Source organism: Protopterus annectens, chromosome 2.part0 (genome assembly GCF_019279795.1).
Source record: "Protopterus annectens isolate FY-2018-M chromosome 2.part0, PAN1.0, whole genome shotgun sequence".
Lineage (NCBI taxonomy): Eukaryota > Metazoa > Chordata > Ceratodontiformes > Protopteridae > Protopterus > Protopterus annectens.
Genome location: NC_056728.1, coordinates 162,914,627 through 162,934,626, shown reverse-complemented (window position 1 = coordinate 162,934,626; position 20,000 = coordinate 162,914,627). Strand labels below are relative to the sequence as shown.

General features: G+C 40.5%; 1 protein-coding gene and 1 non-coding gene across 2 annotated transcripts in view; both read left to right on the top strand.

Annotated features, from left to right (window-relative positions):
• The window catches only part of CNTNAP5 (contactin associated protein family member 5), a 4,019,360-nt gene that overhangs the window by 3,039,167 nt on the left and 960,193 nt on the right, over positions 1-20,000 (top strand). The gene's annotated exons all lie outside the window — the stretch shown is intronic.
• TRNAR-CCU lies at positions 16,381-16,453 on the top strand. Its single transcript has one exon. It is a non-coding gene; the product is annotated as a tRNA-Arg (tRNA).

Here is a 20,000-nt window from a genome sequence, read left to right as displayed (position 1 = left end):
TATTGTTTAGCACCAATGCTCTTATTAATGCAGTTTAAAGCATTACACCTACAAGTCAAATCTGCAAAAATTCTTTATGTATGAATTTCCTTGTGTGTGTGTTTTTGTATGAGCATACCATATCAGCAAAACAGAGTCTGTGTAACAGCCTGCATTTAATTGCTGGAACCTGTGTTCTGAGAGACTGTCTTCCAGACTATCTGCAAATATACAGAGCCGAGTATATTTTTTTGGTTTTAGAGTTTGTACTGTTAGTTGTTGCTTAGATCTCTGTTGAAACAGTTGTCACCCTATTCTGAGAGACTGATCTGCAAATATACAGAGCCAAGTATATTTTTTTGGTTTTAGAGTTTGTACAGTCAGTTGTTGCTTAGATCTCTGTTGAAACTGCCCCCCCCCCCCCATTTTCTGCCATGTCTTCAGTTGGTATAACTGTTTTTTACAGCTTGTGTGTTATCTAACTCAAGGATCACTTGCATAAAATTTGACCTGTTAGTAACAGCCTGCATTTAATTGCTGGAACCTGTGTTCTGAGAGACTGCCTTCCAGACTATCTGCAAATATACAGAGCTGAGTATATTTTTTTGGTTACAGAGTTTGTTAATTGTTGCTTAAATCTCTGTTGAAACTGTTGTCTCCCTGTTCTGAGAGACTGATCTGCAAATATACAGATCTGAGTACATTTTTTGGATTTAGAGTTTGTACTGTTAGTTGTTGCTTAGATCTCTTTTGAAACTGTTTTGTCCCATCCACCCTATTTTTGGTTTGTAGTTTAAATTTGGTGGCTTTTGCAGTTGCCTGCCCCACTGTAGATTTGATCTGGGACACTCCCCCAGTCCCATCTCTTTACGACATTCTACCTAATAAACCCTTTCTGCACTTGCTTTTAGTCCTTTTTAATTTAATTGCATTTTTTAAACTGTGTTTGTCTAATATTGCTACATACTCAAGTGTGCTAGTTTGCCCTGCATGTGAATTGTTTTTACTACTGTTTTTGCTACTTTTCTGTAAAAAAAAAAAACTGTAAGCCTGCTTCCTACCTTTCCTATAATTAGTGTTCCAGATACAGATTTGCTGTATCCAGGACTGTATGTAAGCTTCTGAGCCCCCCAAGCCTTTCTGTGTTGGAGAGAAGCCTCCTAGCTTATCAGTGGGAGTGGTAAGCACTAGGTAACCTGTCTACCACATAAGGAGTGGTTCTGGCCCATAAATTGTAGTTACTGGTCATTTGGGCAATCTCTTCCATCTCTCTCAACTTTCTGATTTGAAAGCCTGCATTTGGAATTGTTTCTGTCCTGTAACTCATCTAGTGCAGATACAGATTCTTAGTTTTAGCACTTAAATTTGCTTATTCACGCTCAGCACTTGTTCAGAACTTGTAAGGACTAAATAAGCTACTAATTACTATAGCACTCAATCTTCCTCATTACCTAAAGGAAAACAGTTCTTGTACTTACTTTTCTCACTTGCTTAGAGAAAAAACACTCTTGTACTCACTTTCCTCACTTATCTAGAGGAAAATAGTTTTTTATTCAGGCATATCCAAGGGTCAGCTCCCAGTATTCTCTTCTGTCTATCTGATGAATCTGGGCATCTTGAGGCAATGTAGAAATTGCCACATATACACAGACAGCCCTCTCCTCCTACCACCCAGCACTACAACCTGTGAGAGATGCACTTATCTAGCCAAACTGGAGGTAAGCTCTCTCCAATCAAGACTGAACTTGACAGTCATGAGGAGAAGGGAAACATTTGCACCACACCACACTCATCACATAGTCTCACTAAATTTACACCACCAAAATCCACACATAGTAACACAAAAACATTTGTGGAGGCTCTCAGTAATAGTCTGTCTAAGCAACAGAGACCTCCAAAGCAGAAACGCAAGCAACCTCCATCCCTCAACACAACCCAAATGACACATAGCCCACAAACTCAGTGTGCCACTCAACCACAGCCAATAAGGCAAAACAACGTACCCAACACACTCGTCATAGGTGACTCTATAGTCAGGCACACTGATGTCCCACTCACCAGGCTAAACAAGGAGAAGGTTACTGTCAGCTGCCTGTTGGGTGCCAGGATCCGCCACATAACCCACGCACTCAGGTCACTCCATAACAGGTAGAAATATGACTCTGTCATTGTCCATGTTGGTGTGAATGACCTGAGCCGAACCTCCCTGCACTACACGAAAAGAGACATGGAAAAGCCCTTCGATCTTGTAGCCCAGGCAGATATGACCCTAGCCCTGAGTAGCATTCTGCCATCACTCCAAATTATATCGCAGTACAAGGACAAAATGATAGACTTCAGCAACTGGCTAAGCTTCTGGTGTCATTCTAAGGGGGTCTGTCTGCTCGAGATGACATGGTTGACAGACCACGATGCTTTGCCACAGATGGCCTGCACCTGTCGCCCCTGGGATTCAAGATACTGGCTAAGGCTCTTGCTGCCCCTATAGTGCCTTTTTTAGGCAAGGTTCAAATAACAAATTCACCACCATAACAGGAACAGTCAAGCAAAAACTGAGGGTAATGCTACTCAATGCTAGAAGTCTAAATCTCAAAATGCATTCACTCCAGGCACTCCTTAAAATGGAGAGCATCGATATCTGTGCAGTGACTGAGACCTGGTTCAAGGCTCCAGAGAGCACCCCTGCACTGCCAGGCTATAACTCATACCACAATTTTTGTCCATGTAACCTGGACCGAATACACCAAAGGCAGAGGTATGTCCATATTCATTAAGGATATCCACACATCCAGGCTAGTTGCTCAGCATAATGCATCCGAGGTTATCCAAGTGCAACTAACTCTGGGCAAAACTGCAATCCAAATTGTAGCTTGCTACAGATCCCCCACCATGTCCCAGGATTCCCACTCCTCTTTTCTTGATGTACTGGAAAATATTAGGGTTCAACCAAACACCCTAATAATGGGCGACTTCAACTACCCCACCATTAACTGGGAAAACCACTTGTGTACCAACTCCTTAGCTCAACACTTTCTGGAATTCATAAACTCCAATGCCTTGGATCAACTTATCCACACCCCCACCAGGGGCAACAGTATCCTAGACCTAATCATTACCAACATGAGTGACCGGTGTTCCACACCTGAAGTCAACTCCTCTTTGGTCCGATCCGACCATAAGCTAATCACCCTTGATATCCACATCCCGCCTGCACCCCCCCCCCCCCCCATTAAGGAAACCACGGTAAAAAATTTCTCCAAAGCCAATTTCATGCTTCTTAAGACAGAAGTGGTGAACTTCATGACACCCATGCAGATGGACAATACAGTTACAACTGCTGACTCCTACACAAATGCACTCTATAAGCACTTACATGAGTGCATGGATCGCGCTATCCCAAACAGAACCGAGATGCTATCCTCCAAAAAAAGGAAGCCAATCTGGTGGTCTCCTGCAATAAACAAACTGCAACAGATGGAAGAAACTGTTGCAAAAGAGAGTAAAATCCATGAGTGGAGGAGCTCCCAGGTCAGCCTCAGTAAGAAGCTGAGATCCCTTATAAGATCCTCCAAAGCTAGCTACGAAAACAAAATTGCCACTAATTCTAAGGACAACCACAAAGCATTGTATAGCTATATCAAGAATCTCGATGGAAACACCCAGATCTGCTCTGAGTTACAGCACAAAGGCACGAAAATTACAGAACCAACTGATATTGCCAACATCCTGGCAGATAGGTTCACTGCTAACTCTACCCCCACCCCCACCCCCTAAAGGGCCCATATCTATACAGGAAGAATGCAGAGTCCCTGTAATCACAACTACACAGGTAAAAGCTGCACTCTCTAAAGCCAAAAACACAGCATCCATGGGACCGGACAACATCCCAGGCTGCGTTTTACACAAACTTCAGAACAAACTGGCTCCCCACTTAAGCACCATGTTCAATAATAGCCTCGCATCAGGCTTTGTGCCCACTGAATGGTGCACAGCAACAGTTATCCAACTCCACAAAAGGGGAGCCACCACTGATCCCAGAAACTATCGACCTGTTAGCCTGACTAGCCTGGTCTGCAAGGCCATGGAACTCATAAAGACATTGGTAAACTCCAAACTCTGGATCCCACCCAGTTCGGGTTTCTGAAAGGCAGATCATGCCTCCTAAACCTGATCGACTTCTTTGAGGCAGTCACCAAAGCTGTAGATGAGGTTAAGGTGGTTCACACAGCCTATCTTGAACTCGCCAAGACTTTCGACACCATCCCCCATTCTGGAATTATAGCTAAACTCACTAAACTAGGTATAAATCCCTACGTCACAAGATGGGTTGCCAACTGCCTCACTGACAGAACCCACTCTGTGAAAGTTGCAGACTCCAAATCTGACCTCAAAGCAGTGACAAGTGGAGTACCACAGGGTTCCATCCTGGGACCTCTCCTGTTTGGTATATACTTCTCTGAAGTACAAGCTAACACAGAAGGCCTCTGGCTAATGAAGTTCGCAGATGACTGCAAACTAGGAGCCATAGTCAAGTCCTTAAATGATGTGCACATCCTACAGAAGGGCCTTGCTGAGACAGGTGCCTGGTGTCAGAGCCATGGCCTTAAGCTCAATGCCAAAAAGTGCAGTGTCATCCTGTTTGGTAAAAACTCAGTACCCATGAACTACCACATAAGCAGCAATCTACTTAACATGGAATGTGTGATAAGAGACCTTGGGACACAGGTGGACAGTAGTCTCTCCTTTGATAGTCACATCACCACAGTAGTCAGGAAGTCCTTCTACATGGCACACCTCATCATAAAAGGGCTCTCATCCAGAAAAATTAAGTCATTGTTCCCCTCTACTCGACACTCATTAGACCCTTTATAGAGTACAATGCCCCTTATGGAATGTACCTCACAAGACATCTGCAGCAGCTGGAAAGGCCATAGAAGTACCTCACAAAGTGGATTACTGGCCTCAAACAAATGCCCTACACTGACCGCCTCAAAAATCTCCAGCTTTACTCCGTAGCATATCGCCTACTCTGAGGTGATCTCTGCCTAACATATAAAGCTATGTCAAACCCAGAGCTGTTGGGCATGCTACATCTAAAGAAATCCCAATCCCTCCGAGCTACACGCTCTAGGGACCTAAACCGTGTCATCACAATAAGCAGGACATGCTGGAGGGATAAATTCCTGTCCCAGAGACTTCCCATACTCTGGAACAGGCTACCCATGTATGTCAAGCAAAGTTCTTCATTAGCACTCTTCAAGAAAAATCTTGATGAGTGGATGGGAAATAGGAAATACACCCCGGGGATCACTTCTGTGTCTCTGCTCAACAGTGGCACAGGAAAATAACATTCTTGCGTGGCGTAAGCCAGGGAACCTTGTTGGCTAGGCTTACATAAGCCCTTGGGCCGATAGCCTAGTACCTACATATGAACCTATGACTTTGTCTCTGTCTTTAAACTAAACTGCACAGTATATACATCAGAATCTAACATTATACCCTGGAGAGATCTCCAAAGAAATCTTAGAAAATCTACTTTCAATTTTATTCATTCTTTTATTGGGTGACAGTGGCACAGCTGATACTGTTGTCACCTCACAGCAAGAGGTTCACTGGTTTGATTCTTGGCTATGGTGCCTTTTGTGTGGAGTCTGTATGCCTTCCCTATGTTCATGTGGGTTTCCTCTGAGTGCTCAATTTTCCTCCCACATTCCAAACAAATGCAGTAGGTGGGCTGTACACCCTAAACTGGCCATAGGTGTGAGTTTGTGTATGAGTATGTGGTATGGAAAAATAGCCACTGCAGGCCTGGCAACCTGGTGGTGTGAACCTTGGCTCTAAATGATTGTCATTGTTAAAGTGACACCTTGACCCATGGGCAAAAAAGGGAAAAGGGGTTGTGGATGGATGGATTTTATTGATTTTGAAATTTTGCTAATAAAGATTTAAATTTAGTGTCTGTATTATTTCTGTTTTTAGTTTTCATTTTAATTTTCTTTTTCAGTTTTCAAATAAACTTAGAAACCACAATTACATTGGTTTTCATTTTGTTAATAAAGATTTAAATTTAGTGTATGTATTATTTCTGTTTTTATTTTTCACTTTAATTTTCTTTTTCAGTTTTCAAATAAACTTAGAAATCACATTTACATTGGTTTTCTATTGAATATGGGGCTAAGGAAATATATTTCTGGAGAGCTGGAGGTTGGGGAAGTATTGGGAATTCAAACAACTTAATGCAAAAATATTAAATATAGAAGAAATTAATTAATTTAGAAACACAGATATTAGTACAGATAAAAATAGCACATATGGTTAAAATAACAATAATTGGTGTCTAAATAATGAGAAATCATATGTGCTTATTAAATGGTGAACACATATTCCTGATGCTCTGGTAAGTTATATTCATCTGTGATAAATTATAAAACCTAAAATAAGATCTAACAATACCACCAATATTTCCTGATTTCCTTATTTATTGTAAATGTGCACTATTATGAGCTTGCTTTACTACTAAGGTAATATCATTAATTATTTTTCATATATTAACACTCCCCTTGTGTTTCATAATTTTTGTTAAATGAATACTTGAATTAAGTGCAGCTTGTAAAATGGAAGACTGGATATCTAATCTATCAGATTATATACAAAGATGTGAAGCATTTATTAGAACACAACTACAAAAGCAGTGTTGGGTGTAGCATATATCAAACATTGTTACAGCTTGTATAACTTAATTAAGGGCATAAATAAGAAATTATAAGATAAAAACAAGATTCTGTGAGTTATATTATTTCAAGGAAAACACCACCTTAGAACTAAAAAAGTATGTTTTTTCACCGTCTTTGTTTTCTGAGCTACTTTAACATGTCAAAATCCCTCTGACTGCTTATTTTCGAATTTTAATATGTTATCTCCAAATGCTGCCAATGGGGCTTGACATGTGAACACAATCTTATTTTTCTTCAAGCCTCTCTTTCCCATAATCCATTTCAAATCTGCTTTATATGAGTTATAGCAGACATAAGGAACTAGTGGTGTATTCCCATGTCATTGACATATAATGGGATTAGTGTCAGTCACTGTTATCTTATATAACTTCTGTAATTTTATTCCTTGAATGACCTTGATTTGTGTGTGTCTCAGAGTTTATTTTATAGTATACTAAAGAGTTATACAGCTGCTTCAAAAATGTAGATAAATTACAAGCCTTTGTTCAAAGTATCTTTTTGTAGTTCGGGATGAATTGACAGTCACCCCCCCCCCCATACACACACACACACACACACACACACACACACACACACACACACACACACACACTCACACACACACACACACACTCTTAGGTAAATGTGTTGCTACTTTGCAACAATTGCAAGAAAAACATTTTCTGACTTTTCATAGATTCAAAGGTAGGTACTAGGCTATTGGCTCTAGGGCCTATATAAGCCTAGCCACAAAGGTACCCTGGCTTTTGCCACCCAAGAAAATGTTTTTCCTCTGCCCCTGTCAAGCAGAGCCACAGACGTGATCCCCATGGTGAATTTCCTATCTCCCATCCAATCATCAAGATTTTCTTGAAGAGTGCTAATGAGGAGTTTTGTTTGATATAGATAGGTAGTTTGTTCCAGAGTATGGGAAGTCTCTGGGACAGGAATCTATCCCTCCAGCATGTTCCATTTATTGTGGTGACAAGATTTAGGTCCCTAGAGCATGTAGCTCGGAGGGATTGGGATTTCTTTAAGTGGAGCATGTCCAACAGCTCTGGGTTTGACATAGCAATGTATGTTAGGTAGAGATGACCTCTGAGTAGGCGATATGCGACGGACTAAAGCTGGAGTTTTTTTAGACGGTCTGCATAGTGCATCTGTTTGAGGCTGGTAATCCTCTTTCTGAGGTATTTCTGTGGCCTTTCTAGTTGTTGTAGATGTCTTGTGAGGTACATACCAAAAGGGGCATTGTACTCTATAATGGGTCTAATGAGTGACGTGTAGAGGGGAACAATGACCTCTTTTTTTCTGGATGAGAAACCTTTTGTGATGAGATGTGCCACGTAGAAGGATTTCCTGACTACTGTGGTGATGTGATTATCAAAGGAAAGACTACTGTCCACCTGTGTCCCAAGGTCTCTTATCACACTTTCTCTAAATATCACAGATATCTTTGATACTACATTTAAGTCATGTTAAAATGTAAAGTAGCATAAACAACAAACATTTAAAGTTTAAAGCTTAGCATTTTAACACTGTGATGCTGCTTTTGTAAATTTGTCAAAAGAGGTGACAACTGCCTTTGAATCATCGACTCATCTAATTGTTCTGTTTTGCTTTGAAAGGCAAGGCTACTTTGGAAGTAGCTGTAAATCAGTATAAGTTTTCCTCCGCTCTGCAATAAAGACAGTGGAAAAGTTTCCCACCTCTCTCGCTCTCTTTTTTATACACTAGCTGCTGAGCTCCTGACGTCACCAGGACTAATTACCCATGTAAGATTGACAGAAGTACCTGACTACACATTTCTCTGTGGCTGTGGTATGTCATACAGGTGTAGACAAATTCCTTTGCCAATTGTATGACAAGTTAAGCTTTAAAAAAGTGTGTGGTCTTTCTCTTCCTTTGATTCCAAGGCAAGGAAATGAAATTTTCATAAAATACAAGCAGGTTTCTGATACCTGCATAATACTGGAACTATATTGTAGGAAGAAAGTTTAGTTAAATTGTAAGAGAAGGTGGAATTTTCCTTTACTAAGCTATGTTTTCTTGTCTACTGCATGAACAATTAGAAACCATTTGAAAAAAAGCTTATTTGCATCAAAGTAAGCCAAACAAGTCTACAAAGTCCATATAGCCAATTGCATATTGTCAATAAATTCCTTTTCTGGCTTTTTTTATTGAAGTTCCCCATCATCACTTCAAAGACTGTGCAAGTTAAGTGTACTTTATTATCCTGCAGATAATTAATTTCAGACTTCAAAGTTAACTGCTTGATTTGTGGTGGATAACACTACTGTTTTATCTTGCAGAGAAATGCTTAGCCTCGCCAAATAGCTAAAAACTGCTTTATATTTTTTGTTTGAGCCATATGATAATAAATGGCTTTCTTCTACTACATTGCATATTTCTGGTTACTTTGTATTTTATATGTCATTTTGACCACATCCTTTTTATTGTCTGTTGATTATCTAACAAACTTCCAAATGTATCTTTTCTATATACCCTACCATATTATCTATTTGTCATCATCATCATCATCAACAACCCCTCTTTTTACCTATTTTCTACATGGGGTCAGGGAGTCATGTCACTTTTCACCATCTCTTCCTATTCATTGCCACTCTCCTCCCTTCTTTGACAGTCATGCCTGACTACCACAGGTCGTCTCTCACACAATCCATCCACCTCTTTGCTGGACACATCCTTGTTTCATCTTGCCTTCTTCCTGTCAGTCCAAAATCATCTTTGCCAGATTGTCTTGTGCTTTTCTGCATGTGCCAGGACCACCATAAGCTAGTCTCTTTGACCTTTTCTGCAATTGGAGTTACCATGGCTTCTGCTCTTATGTCCTCATGTCCTCATCTGTCCCACAGTGGGCATCCTACCATCTGTCTCAAGCACTTCATCTCCATCACCTTTATCTTCCTCAACTGTTCTACTTTACTGCTCAGGTTTCTGTAACAAATAATAGTAATGGTCGCATCACTGTTTTGTAGATCTTATTTTTCATCTTCTTTGGCATTTTTCTGTCATACACTCTGTGCCAGTTGGTACCGTTAGCCCATTCCACTGGTTTCCCTTAGAGTCACAGATTGTTACTAGGCTAATGATCCATGGGGCCTTTTTAAGCCTAGCCAAGTTTTCCTGAAAGAATAATGATGTCCTGTATCCAAAAGGGATATTGAGGGTCAAGCATTTATAAGCTACCTCTATCCATAAGGGACATGGGTGTCAGACCTGGTGTAAATTTTCAATTCCCCATCCAGTGGTCTAGGTTGTGCTTAAATTGGGTAATAGACAAACTTACTTTCACATGGATGAGAGGAATTTTCTGGTGCACACAGCCATCTCTCCAGCATGTTCTGTTTAAGTCACACACAAAATTCAGGTCTGTAGACCTTGAATTTCTGGTACTGTTTGACTTACAAATATGCAGAAGATTCATAAATGTGGGGTTTGTGCATGCCTTGTAAGCCAGGCATTGATCATCCTGTAGTAATCTATAGAAGGCTGAATAGAGCAAACATGGTTTTAAGGTGCTCTGGATATGGCAAGTTTGTTTTGCCTTGTTTTTTGTCTTGTAAAAAACCTCTGAGTTTGCTGTAATTGCTGCATATGCCTGTTCAAGTACATAGCAAAGGAGCATTGTTCTCTTTGATTGGTCTGAAAAGGGTAGAGTACAGTGGGATAATGAGCTCTTTGGACCTAGATGCAAATCCCTTACTTGTAAGTTGTGCAACATAAAAGGATTACCTCACCAATCAGACCATTTGGTGTTTGAAGGAGAGGCTACTCTCTGCATGAGTACCCAGATTCCTGACCACTAGTTTGACTCCTAGGGGCATATTATTAATATAGTAGTTAGCTGAGGTGGTTGACTTCCCAGTGAGCACAATTATGAATTTCTTAGTCTAGTTTAAGACCATGGCTTTGGCACTATTTGGTAGTCAGAGAAGCTTTCCTAAAGAATGCTAGTGTCTGCAGGAGAGTCGATGATAACCTCCAGCTTGCAATCGTCTGCATACTCAGTCAGACATAAACCTTCAGAGCTTGCTTCCACTTCAGAGTAATAGATGCCTAAAAGGATCAGGCCCAGTACTGAGCCCTGAGGGGGCTCTGCTAGTGACTGGCCTCTTGGTATAGGTGTACTCACCTATTTTGACCTCCTGGATCTTATCAGTGAGCCAGTTGGCTATCCAGTGGGTGATAAAAGGTTTTATACCCAATTTAGTGACCTTGTCTGGAATGGCTGAATGTGGCATTGTATCAAAAGCATTGGCCAGGTTGAGGTAAGCTGTGTGCACATTCTTACTCTCATCCATTCCTTTGGTGACCCTCTCAGAGATGTCCACTAGATATAATAGGTATGAACTTCCTTAAAGAAAGCCAGCCTGTGATGGGTCTAGTGTTTGCAGGTTTCCTATGAGCTCATTTATCATGTCTGTGACAATTCTTGCCATGACCTTGCATATGAGGTTGGTCAGATTTATGGGCCTGTAGTTACCCGGATCGGTGGTTGGATCTAGTGCTTTGTGTAGGGGAATGACAGTAGCCATCTTCCATTCCTTGAGCACAAAACCTGTCTGTAGACTCGAGTTGAAAAGTGATTTAAGTGGACTAGAGAGGTCATATTTCATGCTAATTAGTATTCATCCCTGTGATGTTATTGGGGCCCAACAGTGCAGTGTGTTTGGCCTTGGAAAGTGCATTGAACATCTGTTCCCTAGTAATGTTTGGGAGGATTGTGGTATGCATCATTTCCTTTGGAATATTAAGGAAGGGGAATTTGAGCTGAACCTGTCAGCCAAAATGTTGGCAATGGCCTCCAGTTCAGTTTGAGTTATTCCATTTACAATATGTTCTGAGTACTGTTGCATATTTCTCCTGAAGTTATGGACATAGCTGTTGAAAATTTTCGGGTTGTCCTTTGCTTGAGAAGCTTTTTTTTTCAAATTTAGCCTTTGAAATATTAATTAACCCTCTTGCTAGAGACTATTTAGAGTGATCAAATGTTGTTTAGTATGTCAGGCTTTGTTCCTCCTATGTCTTGACAAGATTGTTTTTTCTTTTGTTGTATAAAGGATATTTTGATTCCATCAGGGCATGTCTTTTGAGTTTATCTTATTATTAATATGAATGGGCACAGCTATTGATATGGCCATACAGGGATTTTGTAAATACCTCAACCTGTGCTTTCGTGTTTAATGAGTTTGGGGGTGCTTGGCATTTAGCCAAGGTGTCACTTAGTAGAGAGAGAGAGGTTAGCTTTGGAACAGTCCCTAATGGTTTTTGGTTTCACTGCATCCCCAGATTCAATTTTCATGTCAAGCAATACAGCCTTATGGTCAGTTCTGATGAGCAAGGACACTACATCAGGTGAGGAACATCCCTCCTCCATGTTTGTGAGTAAAAGGTCAAGGATGTTTGTACCCCTGGTATGAGAGTGGACCAACTCTTCCAGGACTTTGATATTAACAAAGTTTAGGTATTATTGGTCTTGTGCATCAGAAGAGGTATAGGATTCACAATTTGTGGAAGGGTAGTTGAGATCCCCATGAAGATTGTATTAGGTTGAATGGTGAGGGATGATAATACATTGAGCTAGGTAGCATGGATTTCCTCAGACATGTAGGGGGACCTATAGGTTGCAAGTATATTATACAAGACCCTGTTTATGGTGAGTTGTACATGTATGAGTTCCAATGGGTCATACACTTTAATTAGTCTGGATGTGAGGCTGTTTTCAATATAGACTGAGACTCGTCTTGTAAAAGGCATTATAACCTTGCACTGCTGGGGTACTCTCCATGACTTTAAATCACATCTCTCTTACTACATAGATATCTACGGTCTCACTTCTAGCATTGAGTAGTACCAGCTTCATATATTCCTTTGTAGGTTCTAACTCAATTTTCAGCTTCTTCTGATTTCCCCCATTTACTGCCATTACAACTATCATATCTGTATTCGGTTTCATCCCATTTGCCTTCAGTTTTGCATTCCATTCCTGTACTATTTGTTGAACTTCTTGTTCAGAGTCTGCCTGTAATGCCACGTCATCTGCATAAAACGACTTTGTTAACCTGTCCTCTCTGACCTGTATGCTAATGTAGTCCATCACCATTATGAACAGTAGTGGGGTCAGAGCTGAAACCTGATACATCCCTCCTCCCACCGGGAAGCCCTCTGTAAGACTGAACACTGCTTGAACTTGAGTCATTGGTTCCTTGTAAACAGCTTGCACTAATTCTACCAATGTTTCTTGGACTTTGAACCACCACCAGACTGCCCAATCAGCTTTTCTGGGACAGTGTCATATGCTTTCTCCAAGTCTAGGAATGTCCAGTTGGACTGTCTTACTTCTAGCTTCGTCTCAACTATCTGTCTCATTGCTAACTTTGGGTCACTTGTGCTGCATCCTGATCTGAATCCAGACTACTCATTTTCCATCTTACTTTCTACTTCTCTGCATATTCGTTTAGCAGTCACCTTCTCCAAAACTTTCATGCAGTGTGACAGGAATTTGATATGTATATACTGGCCACAGTTGTGAATGTCCCCTTTGTTCTTGAACACTGACACTAGAATGCCTATTCTACAATCATCTGAGATATGTATTTCACTACATAATGCTATGAGTATCCTCAGGAGGCTTTTCTCCCCTATTTCACCCAACATCTTGATCATCTCTGCTGTGACCTCATCTGAGCCTACTGCTATCCATGACTTCATTTCCTTTGTGCTGTTCTTACTTCTTTTAGGGTGGATTCCTCCTCTTCTCTCACCATAGGCTGTGTTTGGGGCAGTACAGCTTCAGTGGGGGGTTTTCGTTCAGAAGTTGCACTTCCATCTACAATCAGTGTCCTGCAGACTGGTGTGCAGGTTACCTTTCTACTTATCTCTCTCTGTCTTGTTACCTGATAGTATTTTTGTAGCACCCACTGAGTCACTTTCCAGAGTAGGTACAGGGCCTCTGATGCCTTGTTCTTTGCCATTGCCACTTCTTTGTTAGCCCACCAGCATTCCTTCCTAGCCTCGTCAGTCTTTTCTGTCACTTTTTCCTGTAGTCCTTTCTTTTGCTAAAAATCTGGACTTCTACATTCCACCACAAATTTCCTCTATATACCTTATTTCTATACCTGGCTTCACCACATATCTGTTCTGTAGTCCTCACGCATGCTGTTTTGAGGTGCTAAATTTCTTCTTCAGCTCCACAACTCTTCTTCTGATGTGCTAGAGCTCTGAGTAATTCATTGAACTGTTGAGCTTTCTCTCCAGTAAATTTCCAGGTCTTCAGCCTGGTCTCTGTTGACCTTAGAGCTTTCTCTGTCCACTATTTGAAGCTGATTGTGGCAACCAGGGGATTATTCTGTGGGACAATTGTTTCACTGTGGATGACTTTGCGTGTGATTCTACCCCAGTGCCCTTTCCTTACTAGGTGGAATTCTAACTGAGTTGCATGTTGGCCATTTTTCTATGTGATCTTGTGACTGTCTCTCTTTCTGAAACATGATGGCTACCATTAAGCCATTTGCCAGACAGAAGTCTAAAATGGCCTTTCCTTCTGTAATCCTGTTGCTCCACCTATGTGAACCCAGGGAGTCCTCATATCCTGTTCTGTCTGTCCTGATATGTGCATTCAGGTCACCCATTATCAACACCAATTCCTGTAGTCCTGCTTTATCTTGTAGGTTCTGTAACTGCTGTCTGAATGTAGACTTTTCCTCACTATCACAATTATGCTGTACAGCATAGGCTGAGATTATTAATACTGTTCTATCATTACACTGGCGTCTGATTGCCATGGATCTGCCACTAATTTTGATGACATCCCTCACTGTCTTCTGAAGCCTCTCCCTCATCACAATTCCCACAGCATTTCTAGCCAGTCCTTCTCCTGAGTAGTATACTCTAGATCTGAAGCCAGTTGGCTTTGCTGCACTGTTCTTCCACCTTGTCTCCTGGATACATAGGATGCTCATCCTCCTCCTTACCATCATGTCATGAGTTTGGCAGGTTGATTGATTTTACATCCGGCTTTGCTCAGCTCAACAGAGCTATCCCAGGTAACCCAAGCTGGGCAACTGGACACCGGCCAGCCAGTAGCTTATTGATCCAGGGCTACTGGGCTTTATGGCAGGCACATACACCCCTTCCATCATTAGCATGTGTCCCTGGTGTAGGTTGGAGTAGACTGAGTTCTCAACCCACTTATCAGCAAATACCCATGCCCATTTTGGCAACATGACAAGATCACGTACAGACATATTTTTACACTGTTGAGTGGCTAGGCATGCCACAGCACACAGTCTGTGATGCATATTCTCCCACTTTGAGGATACTGCATACCACATTAGATGCCCAAAGTGGTTGGTCTTCCCTCTATAGAGCACCATATAGAGTCTATGCTGCTGCCCACAGCTCCATTCTTAGGTACATTTGAGAAATAAACACTTGGCATGTTTTTCAGATATAGGAGAAACCGCACAGAGAAACAGAGAGAACATGTCAATTTCAAATAGGCATTGGTCAGTGATCAGGATCCAGCCTTGTACCTTGTGCATTATGCCATCTGGTCACTTCCAGTTATCTGTTTTACCTCTGACACATTTGTCTATCCACTCTGCATTTCAGTCTTTACAATTTATAACCACAACTATCTTCCAAACTCAAAATGCCAATTTATAACCTCTCAAATCATTCCTTAGCATGTTGTCTTACTATTTTGTCTTTCACTTTAGCCTTCAGTGTATTCATAGGTTCATAGGTTCATAGGTTTATACTAGGCTATCTGCCCAAGGGCATTTGTAAGCCTAGCCCATAGTTATGTGGCTTTCACCACCCCTTTAGTTTGAATAAAACTATGCCTATTATTTTGCTGTGCCTCTGTCAAGCAGTGACACTGAAGTAATCCCTGGGGTATATCTGCGATCTCCCATCCATTGGTCAAGATTCCTCTTGAACAAGGCCAGCGAGGTGCTCTGCCTCACATTATATTCATTGCAGAATCTTTGCCTCTTTTTCATCCATGTCAGTAACCCTCCAACTGTACTCAGGCCCACTGCTAGCAGATAAGAATACACAATCTACTGACTGACACCAGCAATAAGCTCACTGCTGTTACTAGGAAACCATTTCTATTGCAATTCATACTCCTGCAGAAGTCACCAAGCCCGTCCCAAAAATTAAGGATCTTCTCTCAAAAATTCATCATCTACTAAAACACATACAGTCAGGAAATATTCACTCAGACCAGGACCACCTCAACTCATCAACTCAATTACAAGACCCAACCATATATCATATCAGAAATAAAGAATTTAAATGTGTTTGCCGTAATGCATTCAGTCTTGATAATAAATGGACCAGTCTTGAAGCATATATCCATATCTTGCCATATCAGAAACCTGGTTGAAGGATGATTACTACCCCTCTACTTTTATACTGGACAACTACCCTCTGTCTATCTATCTATCTATATGTATGTATCAGGTGGTGGTGCTTCAATTATAATCAAAAGAAATTCCAAAATTACAGTTGTGGATTGGTTGATTGCACTAATTGTCATACTATGGATGACAAGAGTCCCAACTGAGTACTGTCTCACATCACATTAAGTGGGCTTACTCACATGTGGAATGCCACAGTTTACATCTCCCCATCCTTCTCTGTGTCTGTGTGACAGGCCCCAGTGGCCTAATGGATAAGGCATTGGCCTCCTAAACCAGGGATTGTGGGTTCGAGTCCCATCTGGGGTGATATAATCTTGATACAAGTGAAGGTTTTAAGTGTTATGAGGGCGGCCTAATGGTTAAGGTGTTTCCCTTACAAACACAAGGTGCAGGGTTTAAGTCTCTGAAGGGATAATTGGCTAGGCTTAAAATGGCTCACAAGGGCAGTTAGCTTAGTACTAACCTATGAACCTATATATGACATATTAGTTATTCTTGGTTGCAGCAATTTAGTCCCACTCCTACTCAAACTAATACAAGAACTGTCTCTAGCTCTGCACTTGACCTAATAATAACCAATATACAAAATAAGTGTCTTCACACTGAAATACTGCCCAGTGCTCTGAGTGACCACTCACCCTGTTAAATCCATTTGGTCATTCAAAACATATAAAATCTCTCCTCAAATAATTGAAGGAAAACCTGTATGCCAAGCCTGAACCCACCTCTGCTTTAGAATTTTTCAACACAAAACTGATCACAATTCCGGATATATCATCCCCCCTACAAAAGGAAGACTTAAATCATAGTACTGCCAATGTATTTAAGTGGTTATTAACATCATAATATTCAGTGTGTCAGAACTGAAATATAGAGCTACACCATTTTTTTTTTAGTTTAAGGCAAGAGACAAGAGTGGAAGGTGGAAGGGCAGTGCAGCAAAGCCACCCTCTGCCTCCAGGCCCTGTACCTTGGAAAGAGTAAACAAGTTAGTCTAGAGATATTTGGTTTTGAAAAGAAATAGAATTCTTATTAGGAACATTCAACAACTCCTTAGCTACCAAATGTAGCTATATTGGATCTCTCCACAGTAGCTAATCATTGTGTTCTCTTTGTGCAGTCCACCATAACCAACATAACTAAATCCTTTCTAACAATTTACTCCTCCACCAATGAAGAACAAGGACCTTAATCCCCTGATCTAGACCATCTAGCCTATTTTGCAGCAATCTTACACTGCTCCGAAATTTCATTAAAACAAATCAGCTCGCTACTTTTCAAACTCAGTAGTTCAAGATCTAAATCCAGTAATCTACATCCTGTCTTCCTAATGCCTGTAGCTGAAAAAATTGCTTAACCCCTTGCTCATATCTTTAACCTCTCTCTTACCTCAGGCACCATTTCACCAACATTCAAGCATGCAGTTATAATCCCTCTACCTAAAAAAGACTTCTAATGGGCTGAAGGACTATTGACCTGTGCCCTATTACTAAAATATTGGAAAACTTTTATATAGACAATTACTTAAGCATATTAACAGCTATGGCCTGTTATGTGATGCACAGTATGGCTTTCACAATACCTTTAGTACCTTTGCTGCACTGGTAATGTCCACTGATACTATATCTTGCAACCTGAATGAAGGACTTATTACTGCAAGTCTCTTTGTTGCCATGGCAATGGCTTTTGAAATGGTCAACTATACCCTTCTTCTTAGCAAACTCAAATGACTCAGCTTTGAAGGTAATACTATTTGATGGTTTCACAGTTATCAGAGACAGAACCTTCAAGCTCCATTGCAATGTCTCATCCTCTGCAGCTGATAAACTTAATATAAGTATACCACAAGGGTCTGTGCTAGGTTCTCTTCTGTCTCTTTGTTAATGATCTCTCACTAGAATTACCATAGCTTAAATTAATATGCAGATGATATTTTGCCCCTGCAGTCTAGTACTAGCCACTCTGACCCACAAACCAAGTTACTGGAAATTTCAATAAGTTATGCCACTGATCCACTACTAATTAACCCAAAGAAAACCAATGTCATGGTCTTTACGTCAGCCAAGAATGTACCCACTCTCCTCCTATTGTGTTAACAGATCTTAACAGGAACTGAATACCTAATGTCACTGAAGAGGTACCGAGGCCTAATACTTGACTCTACCATTACTGTGCCCCCACACACAGGTTTTGTAGCTAATAAAAGTCATATCACAATTAAAACTGTACTACAAGATCATTCACTTCCGTTCACACACTGCTGACAGGGACACTGCTAAAAATATTTTAATATACAAATTTGAATATGGCCTTCCTTTTCTCATGTATTTATTCAGCCCACAATATTCACAGAATGCAGACTGCTAAGAAAAAGATCTGTAGATTCATTCTATTGGCTGACTTACAGATGCACTACTGCAATTTACTTAAAATTCAATTGGTTTTCTATGCCTTGTAGTGCCTCTTTTCGTCTAAGTACTCTGATTTACAATATGCTAAAACATGGTCACTGCCCCTCTTAAAGAGTGAAACTACCCTCACAAGACAACCCTTTTTCACTCTGAAGTACACAGGACAACAGTTTCACTCTAGTATGCCCTCCATTTAAAACTGTTGTATGTGAGACAGCCTTCTGTAGGCTATGACCTGCTACCTGGCACTACCTGCCTTAAGGATGTACGTTTTGTAACATATGAAGTATTACAATTGTTTTGTTGATGGCATATTCTTTGTTTGGCAAGGGTCTACTGATTTGCTCGAATAATTTGTTTTCTATTTACAGAATACTGCATCTTGAAATGTAGCATGCACTACTCAGATAGTAGTATAGATTTTTTGGCTGTATCTGTTAATAGAAATATGTGGGGTAACTTATCTACAAGTATGTATAGGAAACCATGCTAAAAGTATAACATCTTGCACAAAACAAGCATGCATCCTAGGCACATCCCTAGAAATGTGCTGAAGAATCAGGTATTTAGGGTTATGAGGCTACACACTGAAGCAGCTTCTTTAGAGAAAGCCTTAGATACCCTCCGGATTGAGTTTCTAGATAGAGGTTATAGAATAGGAGACAGAGAATGAGCTATAGAAGAGGCCAGAGGTGATAGGAATTCTAAGATTAAACCCTGTTTCTCTGAAAATACAACTCAGTTGTCAAATAGCAGTGAGCTATGTGCTAGTGCAAATAATAGGGTTACTTTAACCTTTCCTAGTAATATTAATGTATTATGTAATATCATTAAGACAAACTGGCCTATACTCATGACAGATCCAAATTTAAGCAAAGTACTAGGGTCTTCTCCTAAGTTTGCATTTAAGAATAACAAAACATTGAAACAACAGCTTTGTTATAAGCAGACATCACTTAGAAGGGTGTATTCAGAATGTAGATGTACCTGTGCAGGTAGAACATACAGTGCATGTAAGCATATTTGCACAGTTACATCTATTACTCACCCTAGAATGTGCAGGAAGATTGAATTTCACTTTTATGCTGATTGTACTGATAAAAATATAGTGTACCTGGCCAAGTGTGTTCAGCGTGAGGGCTTTTATGTTGCTAAGACCAACCGTACCATTAAGGAAAGAATACTCGGACATATTAATGATATGCATAATAAGAAACCTAGTAATGCACTAGCAAAGCATGTAGTTGGAAATGGTGACACCCACCACTTTAAATTTTTAATATTGAATAAAATTGACTATGGTCTACGAGAAGGGGATATAGTAAATGAAACTGAATATGCTGAGCTATGCTGGATTTTGGACCTGAGAGCTAATTTGCACCCAGGTCTTAATAATTCTGTGTCTTTAAAACCAGCACTTCAGAAAAGGGGCTTGCATCACT